The sequence below is a fragment of the Vombatus ursinus genome, unplaced genomic scaffold, assembly GCF_900497805.2.
Source record: "Vombatus ursinus unplaced genomic scaffold, bare-nosed wombat genome assembly UNPS02014807.1, whole genome shotgun sequence".
In the NCBI taxonomy this organism is placed as follows: domain Eukaryota; kingdom Metazoa; phylum Chordata; class Mammalia; order Diprotodontia; family Vombatidae; genus Vombatus; species Vombatus ursinus.
Window position 1 is genome coordinate 25,918,206 of NW_020954585.1, and position 19,668 is coordinate 25,937,873.

General features: G+C 38.0%; 1 protein-coding gene across 2 annotated transcripts in view; it reads right to left on the reverse strand.

Annotated features, from left to right (window-relative positions):
• The window catches only part of SEMA6A (semaphorin 6A), a 175,324-nt gene that overhangs the window by 125,155 nt on the left and 30,501 nt on the right, over positions 1-19,668 (reverse strand). The window lies entirely within an intron of this gene.

Here is a 19,668-nt window from a genome sequence, read left to right on the forward strand (position 1 = left end):
ATACTTTATAATTTATAAAAAACACTATTGGTGTTTCCTATTGCCTGTGTAAATAGTCCACAAATACATCCTAGGTAGTTAGCATTGTTTACACAGTCCAATACATTCTAGCACTGATATTTTGCAATGACTCCTGGAACACTCCTTGTTGAGAATGTCTATAGCCAGTTTGGTACCTTTATACCATTAACTTAGATTGTCCAAAAGTGTCATTCTTATCTTCACGTAACTGGCCTGAAGTGTTCTGTACAATTAAATGAATATGTGTTTCTTTACATATAGGGTGTATTAGATATTCTTTTTAAAGTAGAAATACAGCCCTATGCTTTTACATAACAGTGATGAAGTGGCAGGCTATATATCATAGACACTGAGGCATAACTGGGCTGAAGTAATGGGGCCTTTGCTCTAAGATGCCAACATTCAGAGGGGGCCAACATCACCAACTCAGGATGCACTTTCTTTGCCCCTCTCCCAGGTACTTTCCCTTGGCCTCTAGCCACCTACCCAGTGGCGGCCAGTCTTTCAGCAGGATAAAGACTAATCAGTGTCCTAGGGCATGCTTTCTCTCTCCAGTGGCCATAACCCAGGTGAAATCAACCTCTGCCTCTCCCGTGCTTTAGAAGCAACAGTTCTTACATTAAGCTCTGATCAATCCCAGTGTTACTCTCTACATAAATTATGGATACTAGAACATTTTAGTAAGGTTACTACCACTACATTTTGTCACCTGGCCATAACACCTTAATCAATTAGAAACATTTTGAAGGAAAGTTTTAGTTAATCGAATTGCTGGTCAAAAGACAGTGGGTCAATCAATCAATCAATCAATATTTATTAAATGCAACTACATGCCAGACACTGTGCTAAGCGCTTATGGATAGTTCCTGCCCTCAAGTTGCTCATAATTTATGGGGGAGTTTTGTTCCAACCCTTGTTGTTGAAATCCTTCTTTAATACTGCAAAGAGATTTGTGATTTCATCACTGTGATCATTGTACAGAATGATAGTGATTAGCTGCTCAATCAGCATTGATTAAGTGTCTACCATGTGTTAAGCACCTTGCTACATGGTGGAGATGCAAAGAAAAAAAAATTGAATAGTCCCTACCCTCAAGGAGCTTATATTCCATTGGGCTGAATAAGAGCTGACTCTACAAATGGAAATTTCTTTATTCATTTGTTTTTTACTAAGCCTTTGGTACTAACTTAACAAAAACTGTCATTTATTACATTCTCTTAAGGAAAAGCACTGAAATAAAGAGTAATTTATTGAGGGTTCTGGTTAGTTGGGTCCTACTCCATCAAGATTTTACTGTGCATGTAATTCACACTGACAACCAATCTGATCATAGGGATAGCTGCAGGGCAGTAGAATGCAACCCATGACTTTACTTCATGTATGCTTTCACCAATAGATGTGATCAAGAAAGGAAATGTAAAGGGCTTTCTACATGAGCAGATTCAGTGATCATCATATGATGATTCTGATAAGGCTGGCCTGGAGGTAGCAAATCAGTGGTGCTTTATAAAACTGAGGACATCAATAAGGCAATCTGAGTGGTATTACTAAGGCAAATCTGCCAGTTCCCCCATTCTTAACAAAGACAGAGAGCCCAAGAGTGTTGAGATCCTATAATGGTGCATGTTATAAATGGGCCTTTTTAGATACTAAATTCTAGTATCTACCCTTCCCTTCCTGTCCAAGAGAATGTTTATGCTCTTCTTTCTGGAGACAAAAGGATGAATATAGCACATCCCTCCTGTCAATATCTGATGTGGGATGCCAAGGCAGGTAAGAACATCCTCTGTTCTCACAGTATAGGTTGCTGAGAAGAAGAAAACATGTGTTTATTTCCTAAAAACTTTAAGCTTTCCCTGCAGAACTGAGAGTTAAAGCTGCTAGAATGTAGGATTGTCAGTGTTACATGATGAATCACTCTCTCCCTTCTCCTCCTCCTCCTCCACCTCTAGCATCCTGTGGGTCATACCTAATGTCTAGGATCCATGACCTAGATGGGCATATGGGAAGCTGCTGCCACTATGTGATGTATGTATTATATACATAGCTCAAATATAAATATGACTTTTGCCAATATAAAATGCTTTCATGAATATAAATTCATCTGATCCTCACAGCAAACTCTAAGAGAAAGTAGATAGTACAAATCCTACTAGCTCCATTTTTACTAAGTGAAAAACCCTGTGAAAAAGTAGCAGATATATTATTTCAATTTTATAAATATGGAAACTGAGGCTTGAAGTTAGATGATTAAGATATGAAACAAGGCAGGAAGGAAGAAGGGACGGAAAAAAGGATGAGAAAGGGAAAGAAGGAGGGAAAAGAGGGAAGAAGGAAGGAGGGATGCATTTTTGGAAAATCTGTCTTTAATTGAGTTTTTATAAATCAATTCATATTTTAGGTCATTAATAGAACACATTACTTAAGGAAATTCTATTATGAATACAATTATAAAGTGGAAAATCCTTCTCTAAAGTAATTAAATCATCTCCTAATTTTTCTTTTAAAAATTCAAACTTTCTTCTATTAGGATTACTTAAGTAGAGGACATTGAGAAGACACTCTAAATAGGCATTTAGTATTTAATTTCTTCCTAAAAAAAAGTATTTAAGAAGTGCTATATCATGCATCATACCCACTATATGTAGACCCAAATAAAGAATTTAAAAGGAAGATATTTAGATTTTCAATTAAATCTGCTATGTCCACACACTCGAATAGAGGTAGTTTCTTTTTCACAGGAAATTGACTTAAGAGTCTTCACAGTCATGAAAATAGAGTTTCTGGCCACAACACCCAGCAACAGCCTCAATGTGGATTTCTGGCTTCTGCGGAATCAAACCCACCCATCAACATTATTTTGACACTCCAATTCATATTGAATTTTAATTTGTATAGCAAGAGTGCTCCCCTGACACCCCTCCTTTACATTAGGAACAGTTGAAACTACTGTTTACTTACAAGCAAACAAAAGAGTCCTCTCCCCAGCTCTAGGATTGCTGCTTGGCTGATTTTAAATAGATGAGACTGACCAGATACTGACCAACAGTCTGGTGAAGAAAGAGACATTGTCCCAGGGAGCTACATTCATGGGAACCTTGTCAACACAATTGTCCACTCCGTGCAAACCGTAACTGGACTGTGACCTATCAAAGTCTAGCCGTAAGATTTCATTGCGCTGAGAGCAAAACAGAAAGGTCGTTGAGTGCCAACGTGTTGAAAAGGCATTGTGGCAATAAAACTCTGAAACAAAAGTTGGCAGGCAAACAAACAACAACCCTCTCTCTCCCTCTGCGCTCCCCAATCTACTCAACCCTATTTACAAGGAATTGACCAAATAAAACAGGCCCTAACCTTCCACTGAGTAAGCTGGCAAGAATCCCAAGCCCAGCTTTCCCTTGAATAGCTCAGTGGGCCAGTGTTGCCTTCAGGTACTGTATTGTCAACAGCATGATGTTCTCAGCAGTGACACAGTAGCAGCACAGTACAGACAGAGGCTGAATGGTAGGCCAGCTTTTGGTTCAGGCCTGGTGCGATAAGGACCTGGTGTTCTTTTGTGCCTCATAAAGACTACTTTGCTGATTCTAAGTTCAAATCTCATGGGATATTAGGAGAGATAGGATGGGCAGTTCATTAGAACAAGGGTGATAGGAAGAATATTGGTTACTTCTGGACAACTGGCTCCATAGGAAATGCAATGCTGCTTTTAACACTGACCAGGAAGCAGAGTTTATATCAGTTAGGTTGGTATTTGGACTTAGGAACATTGGTAGCAATTTAATGGTAACAATCCTTCCCCCGACTTCTCTGTTCCCTCCTTTTCCCCCTACAGCTTTGAAAAGGTTTTATCCATGAATGACTCCATTTCCTAACAGTTATCCAGTAAACATAAACTGTTAATAGCTGATGTACAGGCTGCTTTCAAAGTTGGATAATACAAAATATGATCATAGAATGTTAGAACTAGGTGGGGGATGCCTTAGAGGTCATTTAGAATAGCACGTTGTAGAGGAAACAACAACAGGATTTGGAGTTGGGATTGTTGTTTTTGTTTGGTCATTTCAGTTGTGTCCAACTCTCTGTGACCCCATTTGGGGTTTTCTTGGCAAAGATACTGGAGTGGTTTTCCATTTCCTTCTTCAGTTCATTTTGCTAATGAGGAAACTGAGGCAAACAGCATTAAGTGACTTATCCAGGGTCACACAGCTAGTAAATGTCTGAGGCCAGATTTGAACTCCAGAAGATGATTCTTCCTGACCCTAGACCCAGCACTCTATCCACTGCACCGCCTACTGGCCCCTGCATTCAAAGGCCCTATGCTCAAATCCTGGCTCCTTGTCTTATTCCCTGTGTGGCTTTGGGCAAGCCACTTCATTTCTCTGGGCCTAGGCTTCTTGATCGCTGAAATGAAAGGGTTAGGCTGTAGGACTTATTTCTCTCCAAGGTACTTTCCAGTTCTAAATGAATTAATACATAAACATTTATTAAGCACCTACTGTGTGCCAGGTACTGTGCTAAGCTCTAGATCTATGGTCCAATGGGATCCATAAATCTATGGCCCTTTGATCTCTCATTTTATAAGTGAGAAAAACTGAAACCCAGATGGTTGGAATGATTTGCCCAAGTTCACACAGCTGCTTGAGAATAGATCAATTGTTAGGCTCTGAAACTTTATTTTTACCATACCTATTAATGCACTTGATATGTGCTGCTGACTGCTTCACTAAAAGGAGAAATCATCAGAAATGATGGAAAGGGCAAAAAAATATATACAAAGATGTTGCTACTGGATATGTATTTTTTTAGTTTGTTTTTCTAAGAGCAGTGATGGATTGGTGTTTATTTTCCACACCTGGTTCTCCTTGTAGTTATCTGTTGCTGACAAGCACTTCCTGGTGATGTGACGTCCAGGAGTAACTTCTGAATTCGCACCAATTTTATAGTTAAAACACAGTTTCTTGAGATGTTAAATTTGTGTATATGGAGAAACTCTTTCTCCCCTTCCCCAAATTGCTGAGATGGTAACCAACTTTAATATCCTCCAAATTCCAAATTTATTTCATGTCCTTAACCAAAACCACAAATACTTATTTTTCTGCCTTTGGAATATCTCTTCTGAGCAAAACAGAAATTTCAGCAAGTGTTACTGGCTCATTGAGCTTATCACACAGTAGACTACTCAGTCTACTTAGGACTTAGGAACTGAGGTCAATGCAATGACTAACCACAATTACAGGGGTCCAAGGATGAGACATGCTACCAACCTCCTGACAGAGAGGTGATGGACTCAAGCTGAAGAATGAGACATACAGGTTTAGATACAGCCAATGGAACAATTTGTTTTGCTTAAATATGAATATTTGTTACAAATCTTTTATTTTTTATTTTTCTCAGTTGAGGGTGAGTGGAGTGGGGAGTGGAGAGAAAGGAGGGGATTAGGGATAGTGTTGCCCCTCCAAAAAAAAAAAAGAAAAAAAAAAGAAAGAAGAGGATCCTGGAAACATGTTTTTGAAATGCACAGATGAGAACAAAAAGACCAGAAGGAAACACAGAGAAGTGGGACAGTTTTGAAAATAACATGTTGAATTTCTTACATGCTTGAGAAGAAAAGCAAACTATACATAATAAAGAGATTCAAATTTTCATGTACACCTTCAATTTCTCTTCTAATATATCAATGAAAGTGCTCATTTTAGTTCATATTCATTAATTTCAGAGCAAAAAATGGGGGAAAAAATCATCTGCACATACCAAAATCAAAGTTTCCTTCATTATTACCTGGTTGGAAATACCACTAATCATAAGCTTTTTTTTTCATAATCATGCGAAACTAAAGCTTTATAAATAGGTGAGTAAACAGTAATTTACAGTAACTGGATGTTAAATACCTATATCTTTTAGAATATATAGCCTTGGACATAGCTTCCAAGGTCACATGGTACTCCATACCTGCAGTCTACTATCTGCCATTTTGGCAGACCATCTGCGGACTAGCCCTATTTTTAGATCTCACATAGGCACATACATGCCTATCATTTTTATCCGTTCAGTCTTACATCATTCTTCCCAGGGATTGAGCCACTTGTTTATAGAGATCTAGAAATGAGAATTGAGCTCCCTCTTATCCTTCTATACTAATTGCTACCACTTTTGCCCATGGATACAGTAGGGCAAATGATTGAGGAAGACCATAAAGATACCCCTGCCTTTCACCTGTATACCTGTGTCCTTAAGTATCTCAAATGTACTCACTAACATGAGTTTGGGTGTGTATATGGAAGAACTGGACACCTTGTCTTAAAAAAAAACCAAAAAAACCAGAATCATTTGGCCTTAATTGTCAATTCCACTGCATTGTCTTCCTTGGCAATTGCATCTTTACGAGTTGGCACCTGCATAAGCCTGCTAAAGCATCAGGTCAACATTTCTTGTTTTTTGGGTGATGGCTTATTTCTACATGACTGAATGCAGGCATGAGAAACAATTTTATTGTTGTTCAGTTGTTTGTCAGTTATGTCTGACTCTGTGACCCCATTTGGGGTTTTCTTGGCAAAGATAGTGGAGTGGTTTGCCATTTCCTTCTCCAGATCATTTTATAGATGAGGAAATTGAGGCAAACAGGGTTAAGTGACTTGCCCAGGGTCACACAAGTAGTAAGTGTCTGAGGCCAGATCTGAACTTAGGAATGAGCATTTCTGACTCCAGGCCTGGCACTCTACTGCATCCCCTAGCCGCCTCATAAGAAAAAATAGCTTGTGTTAAAAACAAAACAAAGCAAAATTCTCACCAGCAAAATTGCATCTTTGTGATAGTTTTCAGGATGTGCTGCACAATGAAACTAACATTGATACTAAAAGCGGTGAGAAGTTGGTAAAGTGGAAAGATCACTGGCTCTGCACTCAAAGGACCTGGGTTTAAATTCTGCCTCTGATGCTTATTGCCTGAGTGAACCTGAATAAGTCATAACCGTCCAAGGGCTCAGTATCCTCTGTAAAATGGAGAGATTGGATTAGAAGGCCTCTGAGTTCCCTTCCAGCTTTAAGACTATGATCCTATCATCTTAGGATGACTTGCAACAGAGAGTTTGTTCAGTCATAGCCTTTATGTTTGGTATAAACTTTCAGAAGAAAAAAAAAATATCCACTTAAAAAAAATATCCAGACATAAAAAAAAAATTTACAGATCCAGTCATAACTATTCCAGACAGTCACCAGTCAGTCCTAAAGTTGGAAATCTGTGATAACATTCATGTTGGTTATTTTAGAGATAAAACCCAAGAAGACTTCAGTCACATGCTGACACACCCAGGGCAAATTACTAATTGGTGATAATCAACTTGTTTTGTAATGTCCAAAAATGTACACTCTGGTCAAAATCAATCGTGAACCTTTTGTTTAAACCTGCTTATTAATTTTCAGAAGAAACATTGATTCTATTTTCATGGAGAAGATGGAAGCTATACATTGTTTAACCTCTGCAATAATTTTTCACATTTAAGTAACTAGTATTCATTAGGATTTGAATGCAATATTATGAAAGCATGGTCTCAGAATTACATGGATAAAACAAAGTATTAATTGTTGGATTACCATATACTGCTCCCGTATAAACTTGTTTTATCAGTACAGATCTCCTGTTATTTTCGTTACAGACTTAAACACAAATTAATAGAGTCAATTTGGTAAAGTCTTAAATATGTGTATAGCCCCATGTGGGCTACTCAGGTTGAGTCCCTGGAGGACAGCTGCTTCCTTGAGTTCTGGGGTAACACTGTGGGCAACTACTCCTACTACTATAACTTAAGAGTCCCCACTAATGCTTCTCCCAACAATCATGCCAATAGGCACATTTAGCTCTTAACAAAGATATTTACTAAGATGGCCTAGTACAAAGAGTAGCTACCAAAAAAAAGAAATCCTCCCATCCTGGGGCTTACTCTCCCACAAATACATATAATATTGATGGGAAGCAGCCTCAAACTTAGGGTACAATGGTAGAGACCTCATATAGGGTACACATGTGGCAAAGGTGACAAAAAGGTCCCTGGAAGTTCTTTTTTCTTTTCCTAAAGTAATCATACTAAATTCCTAGGGTCTGCTCCTCTCCTTAGTCCTTAAAGCAGCTTCCTCCTTTGGATGACTGTCTCTCTGTATTTGTATCAGTCATGAGTGAGACGCTAAGGATCTGATTGGATAGTATCTCCAATCTCTTATTGGTCTAGTAGCTTTACTTCAAAGCTAAGTGGCCCCTTTGACCCAGCAATAGCACTTCTAGGGCTATATCCCAAAGAGATCATACAAATGGGAAAAGGACTTTCATGTACAAAAATATTTATAGCAGCTCTTTTTGTGGTGGCAAAGAATTGGAAATTGAGGGGATGCCCATCAATTGGGGAATGGCTGAACAAGTTGTGGTATATGAATGTAATGGAATACTATTGTGCTGTTAGAAACGATGAGCAGGCAGACTTCAGAAAAACCTGGAAAGACTTGTATGGTTTGATGCTGAGTGAAGTGAGCAGAACCAGGAGAATGTTGTACACAATAACAGCCACATTGTGTGATGACTAATATTGATAAACTTAACCCTTCCCAGCAATACAAGGATCTAAGACATCTCCAAAGGCCTTGTGATGGAAAATGCTATCCTCATCCAAAGAAAGAACTATGGAGTTTGAATGCAGATCGAAGCATACTATTTGCTAGTTTTTTTTCTCTTCTGTTGAGTTTTGTTTCCTCTTTCTGGTGGTTCCTCCTATTGGTTCCAATTATTACTTACAACATCACTAATATGAAAATATGTTTAATAGGAATGTATATGTAGAGCCTATATCAGATTGTGTGCCGTTCTTGGGGAGGGTGGTGAGGAGGAAGGGGGAGAAAATTTTTAAACTCAAAAGCATATGGAAGTGATTGTTGATAAATCAAAATAATTTAATTAATTAAAAAAAAGATAAGTGGCTAATGAGGGAATGGGGGAGAAATTCCTTCCCCTTCCCTAGGAGTTGACTCTATCACCACTCTAATCTTAGACTTTCTCAAGTTCCTCAGGCCTTAGCTATTTAAAGCCCCTAGTAGACTTGGCTAATTTGTGCACTGTTGTAGTCTTCCTTGCGTGGTTTCCTTCTTAGAGTGATGTTGATATCGGATAAAAGACATCTCTGATCTGGGAGCAGACCCATCTTTTACAATCAGCTTAACACTTCATTAATAGCTTATGATTAGACGTTGAGCTTTCTGTGACTACATCAAGTAACCCATCAACAAGCATTTATTAAGTTAGGCATAGTGTTAGGTACCAGGGATACCAATACAATGAATAATCCTTACTCCCAAGGAATTTATACTTTAATGGGGGACATAACAAGTACGCATATAAATATATGCAGAATAAATACAAAGAAAATGCAAAGGAATTAAATAAGGCAGTATGAGAGGGAGGGTACTAGCAGGTAGGAGGAATCAAGTAAGTGGGGACAGATAGAAATAACTCCCCTTCTCCCGTTCCTTACACACTGTACCTTGACCTTGACATGGTGATGTCATCAACCAACCAACCACATATGAATAAGCATCTAAATTCTGCAAGGTGATTAATTTGTCTAGATTAGGATTCTCACACAGTGAAACATGGCTCATTTTAGAATTTATTTGTTGTTACACGTTTTTGCTCTACCCTTTCTATCCCTCTGATTACAGCCAAAACCTCTTCTCCCAAACTCATAAAATAGTGCTGTCTGTAAAAGGGGAATGTTGGCATTAAGAAGGCCTAGCAGTATCTGTTCCCAGCGATCAGACTGAAAACCCTTCATGGCTTTTCCCCAGGTAGGACAAAGCTTAAAGAGCTGCATCTTATAAACATTAGATCATCTTTTCTTTTAAATTGTAGAAATTGCGCAAATTGTCTTCTATTCCTTCTTACAGGAAACTATTTTCCATGCACTTTGGATCTCATAGGGACAGAGATTGCCATTTTCAGATTTAAGAAATGCTGTCATGTGCAGACTAAATCACATGCTACATGAAGACAAGAAAACACACAGAGGCCCACTAAACTTGGCTTACTTTGCTACTTTGATGCTTGAACAAATCAAAGATCTTCCAGCACTTCTTTTTGAAACAAAGTCCCTACCAAAGAACAATCAGAACTTATTTTTTTTTTTTTACTCTTCATAGCTCTGTTGCTTTGTGTTGTTTTTCTTATATGCAAGTATAATCTTAAATAGTCTTGTCAGAAAGGTTTTTCTACTCATTTGCCAACTTCCTCTATTTCACAGACTGGATAGTTTGTACAAAGTATTAATCCTTCTCTCTTTTGCTCTCCAGACATGTAAAACTGGTTGCACTTTCTGCTAGGAGTTGGATGTAAATGTGGGGAGGATCAAGACTAATTTCATGGGGCTAAACATCATTTTAAACTCTGTGCAAGACTGTTATAAATGAGCCTTGGAAATAGGCAGTGTCAGTAGGTGAACGGCAATGGATGAAGAATGGGGGCTAGTCTCAACTCTGCCCTCACTTTTACTACATTACTTTGAACTATTTACTAACCTCTATTCCCTTCCTATAATTTTCGCAAATGCCAGTTGTCCCATGGCCAAATCCAAATATAACAAACATTTATTTAGCATTTACTATGTACAACACATTGCTGAAGAAGCTAAAGATACAAAGACAAAATGAAAAGGTAGATGGGTGGATAGGTAAGTGGGTAGGTAGGAAGGAAGGATCCTACTCAAGGGGAAAAACCCACCTTAACATACATGATTATAACTTGAAAAATGCATAGAGTAATGATTATAAATACTTTCTTTGTCTTCCTCTAAACATCTCTCTCTAGTTTTGGAAAGTACATGAAGTGGGAGCCCAAATAGAATAGAATATTAGAGTTGGAAGGCACCTTAGAGATCTAACCCCTTCATTGTACAGATGAAGAAACAAAGCTAAGTGAAGTGACCTACACAAGGTCATACAGTAAAATGAGATTCAACAAAATGAATAGCCATTTGTTCCATGACCTGATTTTCCTATTCCTTAAGGATGGACTGATAAGTACTAGTTACTTTGATCATGCCAACCCCTTTTCTGATTTATTACCCAAATTTGTCATTTTAAAGATAAAAAAAAAACCTTCCATAGGCTATATTGAAGTACTATGAATGAAGGTTTATTTCAATATATTATTTGAATACTCACACAGACTAGGGTAGTGTGTCATAAAATTGAATATTGAAATATATATGTATATACATATGTATATATACAGTGTGCCAAGTTTCTGTCTTCCTTTGAAAGAAATGTCGATTTTTTTTCCTTCAAAGATAATGGGAGAGATGACAAGTTTGACTAAGCTTTTACTGCAGTTAGGGCACCATTAAACCATTAAGAGTCCATCTTTTATATTTTGTTCATGGTTGAATAATTCTTACTCAAATTCATTCCTTTTTAATGTATGGAAATGCTCTTTCGGTCTTGAGTCTTCAAGGATATTGAGTGCAGTGAACCGCTTTTGGAGTGTGTACATGAGATGACCCAGTACAAAAAAGTTGCTTGTTCCTGTTCTTATCCTTTGCTCTCTTCCCTCCCTTTTGAGGGATTACTCACAAGTGAAGAATTATCTCCAACTTTAATTGTATTCTCATTTTAGCTCTTTCTGAAATCAATATTTTTTCTTATCAAAAAGTCATTCTATTCATTATTCATACTTATGAAACCTTGACAACCTGGACAAAAAGAAGCTATCAACACAAAGAAAAGTCTTTCTTTTCGGATTTGTTACCTTTTTGAAACAATGCCAACAACTGGGGCTTTGAATTCACACAGGAGCAAAAACTGACCAATGTTTAAAAAAAAAGACTATGTTTAACATTATCTTCTCTAAATGTTAACAATTTGAATATAGCCCTGATCTAACAGGACTATTTATCTTAGATTATGTAGCAGAATTCTCCTCTCTCATGCTGATATGTCTGAGCAGGCAAGGGAAATAAAAGAGAATGGGACAATATGATAAGTCAAGCAGATACTTTTAGAGAAGAGAGACAGATCCTAGCTTTCTGATCACCTAGTCTCTAGAGGCTATTTCAAAGGACTCCAAAACAAGGACTTTTCCCTATTGGAGTCAACTTATCCACATTTCCCTTTCTTTTTAACTCTCCTACTGAAAAGTTCCCACCCTTTCTCAGCTCTTTCTTAAAATATACGAGAAAGGTCTTAGGTGATAGGAGAGTCATGGTTACGATAGCACGCTGCCTTATGTTACATGGTATCCTGCTGATCCTGCTGAATGAGTAAAAGATTCTGCTTAAAGGCTCTGTCTTAATTCTAGAGAATAATCTGGGCACTGGAAAGAAAACAGAGTCCTAGTATAGGAATCAGTTCTAATCCTTTTTAGGCCATTTGATTTTACCTTCACTATTCAAGATACTAATGTGAGCTCATTGCAAGTATGGATTGTTTCATTCTTTGCCCAGTACCTAACACAGTGCCTACTGCATAGTAGACACTTTAAACTTGTTCTTTCATTTGATGTTACCTCAGTGCTTCTTCGCCAGTGGGTAAAGGGATCCCTTATTGCTGCTACTTCATTGTCAGTTTTGCATAGCACTTTAAGGTTTGCAAAAGATGCTTTACATAACCATCATCTCGTTTTATCCTAACAAAAAAAAATCCCCCATTTTACAGATGAGAAAATTGAGGTCAAAATAAGTTAATGACTTGCCCAGGATCACAAAGCTAGTAAGTTTCTGAGGCTGGAGGCAGCTAGGTGGCACAGTGGATCGAGCTTGGGCCTTGGAGTCTGGGGGACGTGAGTTCAAATCCAGTCTCAGACACATGACACTTACTAGCTATGTGATCTTGGGCAGGTCACTTAACCCTGATTGCGTCACCCAAAAAAAAAAAGTTTCTGAGATTGGATTGGAACTCAGGTCTTACAGATTGAGTCCAGGTCTCTGTCCAGTGTATCAGGTAGCTAAAGTTAATCACTTGAGGGGAAAAAAAAAATCAACCAACCACGAAGTCTTTGGGTCATTTTCTCCCTTCCTCTTTGACCCAAAATCCCTTGCAAGGAGGCTAGGTCAGAGTTTCCAACACCCTACCCCCCAGACCTCCACTGTTCAGTTTGTTGTTTCGCTATAGACAATGTCTGCCTTAGACACACAGATGATTCACTAGTCTAACCCCACGTGAGGGCCTTAAACCGAAGTTTCATAATTGCCAAATCACTACGTGTGACTTCTCCAGTACAGTACTTATTGCTTTAGACTTTGGTGTGGATGGTGAGATAGCAAATGGCATATGTGGAGCCTCACTCCCAATTATGCCATGGAAAATATGAGATAAGATACGTAGTTTATTGATATATGATTCCCTAGCTGCTCCAGAGAATAATAATAGTCCAACATCATGCAAAGGGCTACAGTAGCAAGTTTGACCTCTTTAAGCTCTAGAGATGCACCCACTGTTTTGAGAAATTACAACTGGAGAAGAAAATCTTTTCCTATTTTGGGGCACCTATGTTTTCTGCTAGCTAAATGACCCTACCCCATTCTGTCATCTATCGTATTGCTGTCAGAATTGACTGATAATGCTCATATATTATTATATCAGAAGTCAGCCATCTGTAGCACACCTTGTATTCTAGATCATGAACAGTTCCTTTTTAAAGTCAAATGGCCATAGTCCTAACTTATGAGATAGTTGAAATTTGGAATTAGAAGACCTGGGTTTGATTCCCAGTTGTATTACTTACTAGCTGTGGGTAAGTCAGTTAGCCTCTCTGGGCCTCAGTTTCCTTATCTGTAAAATGAAGGCTTGAGGTCTCTTTCACAGATCTTATATGATTGCTCTGAGGAACAATATTTTCCCCCAGATATGGCTATATCTTCCAAATAAGGTTTCTTTTTTTATTCTATGGGAAACCACTTCAATAATGAACATGATCTCTAAACCAAGGACAGAATCTTTATTAGGGTAACTGCTTTCAAACACAAGTGATAAACACAACATAATCCAAATTAGCTTAATCCTTCTTATTGCTTCCAGAATTGTTGCCCAATTTCTAGTAACCTACATGGCTCCAGGTACATTAGATAAGTATTGAATTCTCAGAAACACCACAGGTCAAGGTCTAGTTTAACTGACACACTTTTGACATTTTTAGACATGTAAAGATAAACAACTGGCAAAAACTTCCCTGTCTACAAAGTGAGGCCAACTGGAAAGATCAACAAACAGCAGGGCTCTGTGCCTCCTTCGTATACAATAAACTATTATTAAACCACTTCCTTTGTATTTCCCATATTTTGTGGGTGTCCTTTGGACTACTTGGCTACCATAGTAACATGTCTAGGTAATTACTAGAAGCTATTTTTTTCTGTAGATAACAGATGACTGACCAGGAAGCTATCCACATTAATTGCATAGATGCTTTATGTAACTCCTCCCAATAACAAAATGAATAAGCTTGCAAAAGAGTTTTCACTAATCTTTGGTCAGCGAGAAATTTGCACTTGCCCCAATTTTATTTATTGATACTTCCCCAACCATTTTTAGTCATTTCTGCTTATTTACAGATAATACCTTCTTTTATTGCTCCCTATCACCTACTAAAAAAAAAATATAAGCCTCTGCTTAGTGAAAAATATAGTGAGTTTCTTTAAGGTTATAAAACACAACAAAGAAACCCAAAACACCAAAAGGAGAACAGAAATGAGTGGTATTAAATTATTATTTTATTGTAAGCCTCCTGTCTAACTTTCATCTTACCTTTATTAGCTTATTTTTTATTCAGAATGTATTGATACATGCTTGTTTATTGGCATAAAAATAATTTTTATTAGTGCTGACCAACACTGGTGTGTGCTTATTTTTATGGTACACAAAAAGAGATATTTTAAATCTATCAGCTTACTCAAATGTTACCAATTTTTCCCACCTTCACCATTGTTCAAGCAAAGGTCATTCTGTCACTATACCAATTAATAGCCTAAAAAAGGTGATACTGATGTTGCTGAGTGCCTTAAAAAATCATTCACTCATTTCACAAATATTTTATGAGCATCCTTCCAATAATCAGATTTTTTTCTAGGATAATCTAAATTGTTTCTCAGACTAAGGCTTGTACTAATTCATATAGACCCATTTATCTCTCTTCCCCTACGAGTCCTTTAAAGCTCAACCTAGATACCATCTGATCTCCTAAGGAATGGTGTTTACCTGCTTAAAGTTCACATGGTGTTGTTTCCTTGCTAGCGCACACACACGTAATTTTGTCCTATCCTTATCTGAGGATGTATTCCCTCTCCCTTCCCCCAACCCCAACCCTACACTCTATATTGTAAGCTCAACAAAGACAAGGACTGGGTCTTGTCAGTTCAATACAACAAGTACTATTTATTGAGTGTGGCCTCTGTGCAAAGCATTGTACTAATCACTGGGGAGGGTAGCTAGGTGGCACAGTGGATAAAGCATTGGACCTTGAACCAGGAAGACCTGAGTTCAAATTTGGCCTCAGACACTTATTAGCTGTGTGACCCTGAGCAAGTCGCTTAACCCTATTTGTCTCAGTTTCCTCATCAGTAAAATGATCTGGAGAAGGAAATGGCAAATCATTCCAGTATCTTTGTCAAGAAAACCCCAATTGGGGTTAAAAACAGGCAGACACAACTGAAACAACTAAACAATAAAATCACTGGGGACTGAAGGACAGGAATGAACAACTTTTATCTAACATCTACATCTGCTCCAATACCTAGCACTGTGCTCCGCACATAGGTTAATAAATATCTTCTAAATTGTATTAAAAATATCTGCATCAATATGACACATTTTCCAGATTCAAACTTCTAAAATTCACTGAAAGCTCATAACTTCTAAAATCTATGCTGTATCTTTCAAGTGTGAAATATGTATCACCAAGGATTGATTACTGATTTTCATATATTCTAAAAATAAGATGGTCATATTTTAAAACATTTGTTCTTTTCCTGTTCTTTTTCTATTTTTATTCTCAAAAATCATGTACTGATTGAGTAAATGCTTTAAAAATTAGCATAGCAATCTAAACCAGAAGCTTGCATTCTATAATATATTACTAAAAAGTAAACATTTTCAGATTGGTTATTATCTTTGGATATAAACTAGAGTAGGAAATCTCTGATGTAAACCACTATATACGTGATATTGAACAGAACAATCCCAAGAATTCACAAATAAAAATAAAGCACTTTGCATTTATGAAGAGATTATTATCAATGCTATTAATTAAAGCAATAGAGGTATAGTGTGTCTAGAACCTTACAGTAGAAGCTACTCTTTGAAAGTAACTGAAGTGCATTTGGAAACTGCAAAAGTGCCAAATTTTCTCCCCCATGTACCATCCACATTTTTGTATCCCCAGTGCCTTGCACATAGTAGGTGCTTTGTAACACAGTGCCTAGCACGTAGTGGGTGCTTAATAAATGTTTATTGACTGGCTGACTGGAAGAATCTGGCTCAACAACTAGCCTCTTTATTATATAATAACCATTAGTTCTAACATTCACACGAATGCCTGCAAGCCCCAGCATCCTTGGCAGCTACGGCACTCAAATGTCCAGCTATGAGAAGGATACTTGATGTAATCCTTGAGACAATTCCAAAGTTCTGTGGGTGTCAACACTGCCAGATGTACCAGTGACAATGCAATAACTGTTAGTTCATAACTGCTTTGCCCTCCTTGACAGTATGTTTTACTGACTTTAGATATGATTTATGGGCTTTAATTTCTGCTTTCAAGAAAGACTGGCACATTCATGATATTGTCAATTAAGCTGACATGCTAAAGATTGCAGCACAATGACTACCATGGTCCATGGCATATTTTAGGTGAATATACACTTGTAGTCACACAAAACCAGTAAACTTGCTTTGGAGTTGGGTAGAGGGGGAAGAGCCAAACTCCTGTGAGCCTTACAAAAGCTGCACACAATAGTCTATTTTAGGCAAGAAGGAAAATGTATTGTGGAAGATCACCCTTCTCTCTGGCTATCTCACACTGGGCTTCTGAAAAATCCAACTGCATTTGAGATTTATGAATTGTCAAGTTGTCTTTTATTGTCTATGAAAAACTCTTTTCTCTTTGGAGCCTATAAAAGGGTGGTGCATGCCAAGGAGAAGAGGATCACCATACTTAAATCGTACCACATTCCCCAGAGACAGCTTCCCTTCATTTGACAGAAAAAGAAGCTGAAGACCCAGGGAGGTTTTGACTGCCCACGTTCCAAGACGTTAAGTAAGTGTGAGAAGTAGGATTTGAACCCAGGTTCTCCTACTCCAGAAGCACTGCTCTTTCCATCATACTACACTATCAAAAACATTACTTGGAACAGGAAAACTGGAATGAAGAACTTGCTTAAGGACACATAACAAAGCAAAAGAGGAAGTCCTTGCTCCCAAGCCCCTGCCTCAAATCTAGGCTTCTTTACCAAATGGTACCCTTCTAGCTATCTAAATGCTCACTCAAATGGATCTGTGATCTCAGGAACATGGGTATTCTTTCCAATGATTCAGGTCACAGGGCATCTTTTTTTTATAGAGGGCTCAGAAGTTCCAGGAAACTCTCCATTTAACAGCAGGTGTGCTAGGTTTGGATTCCATAAAAATCTCGCCCCCTCCTCACTTTTTAGCTTCTTTTTTTGTATCGTCTTCCCCCCATTAGTTTACAGGTTCTTTGAGGCCCATCTTGGGGAATTCTTGTCCATGTACACCTACACATTCTAAACGCCAAAGTGGGATGATCCAACATGCGGGGGGCCTCCCTCAATTTCTACTGACATCACAAGGATATCAATGGAGCATGTAGGTTGCCAAATGGCCCACCTTATTTTTCATTCATTTATTTCTTTGATGAACTCTTTCAATGGCTTATCTAGTGTAAATTCCTCTTTTGTAATATGTTTCAGTTGCTTGTGCACACCATGTGTCTCTCCATGGTCCCATGGGTAATCCTTAAATTCAATTATTCAGAGACTAAAGTGTTGTATGTCTCAAAATATGACTACTCCTACTAATGATAGCAGTTAACATTTATACAGTACTTTAATGTTTGCAAAGCACTTTACATATGCAATCTCATTTGATCCTCACAACAACCAAGTGAGGTAGGTCCTATTATTATTATCATCTCCACATTACAGCTGAGGAAATAGGCTGGGAAAAGTCAAGTGCCTAGGGTCACATAGCCAATAACTGTCTCACGCAGGATTCATATAAGTCTTTCTGACTCCAAGTCCAGCACTCTATCCATTGTACCACTCTGCTGCCTAGAGAATATTGCTTTTTAAAAGATGGATTTTTGTTTTGGGGCATAATTTGGCGGTCATAAAAAGAAGTTAAAGAAAAACATTTAAATGACTATCTGATGTATAAGAAAATATACCTGCTATAACTGATTCTTCTTCATTATAAACCAAGAACATGTCTTTTATACAAAGGCATCCTAAAATACCACGGACTATGGACCAGACTCTCCCTTATGATCTTCACTCCTACATATTTGCTTTAATGTTTCAAGGATCTATGATTTTATTGGTCTTGGGACTCTTTCTACCAATGCAGTTCATCGCTCTTACCTCTACTCTTTATACCCTAATAGGTATTTGCGACTTCTATGGCCAAAATAATGCATCAATTCTGGTGCGTAGCTCTCAGGTCATGAGCCTCTCTGAACTCAGCTCAGCTGGTTCTTACACAAGCAATTCAGTCTATCATTAGGTCTGTGATCAGTCCGGCAGAGTGGTCACTCCACTCTGCACAGCTCTCTAGACCTCCAAGTTACTTCCCAGACAAGATGAGGCATAGACTTCTACTGAGGGAATGGGAATCAAAGTGGAAGAAAATCAGACACTGCAGAAAGAAGATAGAGTTGATGGAGTTATTAGCTAGTCTATCTGCCTTGGAAAACATTGAGATTATACTAAAGATGCCATTTATCTATACATAACTTTTGACCCATTGATACCATTGTTGGCTATATTCTCAATCAATCAGACAACAACAATATGCTAAGCACTACGCTAAACAAAGATGGAAGAGAAACAGTACCTGCCTACACAAAGCTTACATTTTAATGAGTGGAAACAACATGTACATATATACACATATATGTAAATGTAAATATGTGTATACACACCCACACAGTCATTTCATAGTGCTGTCTCTGATGAGAAGAAATATCATAGTGAAAGTTGAAATGCTATAGGTTAGAATGGAACCACTTGGGTTTGCTGTCCTCATGAGAGATGAAGGTATCACTGGTTATACATACATACAGGCATAGTGCGAAGTGCTGAGAATGAATGGAGAGGAATAATGTGCAAGAAGACAGTGTGGAAAGCATTAATTACCAAACAAAGAAGTTTGTATTTGATCCTTGAGATAACAGGGAGACTGCATTTATTGAATAGGGAGTGGCAAGGTTAAACTTGTACTTTAGGAAAACCACTTGCGTGTAGGATGTACAGGATGAATTGCAGTTGAGACTTGAGGCAAGAAGACCCATTGGTCGTCTTCTTCTTCTTCAAGGCAAATTCAGTAACCCAAGTGAGAGGTAATGAGGGCTTAAATTAGAGTAGCAGCTCTCTGGATGGAAAGAAAGGATTGTATG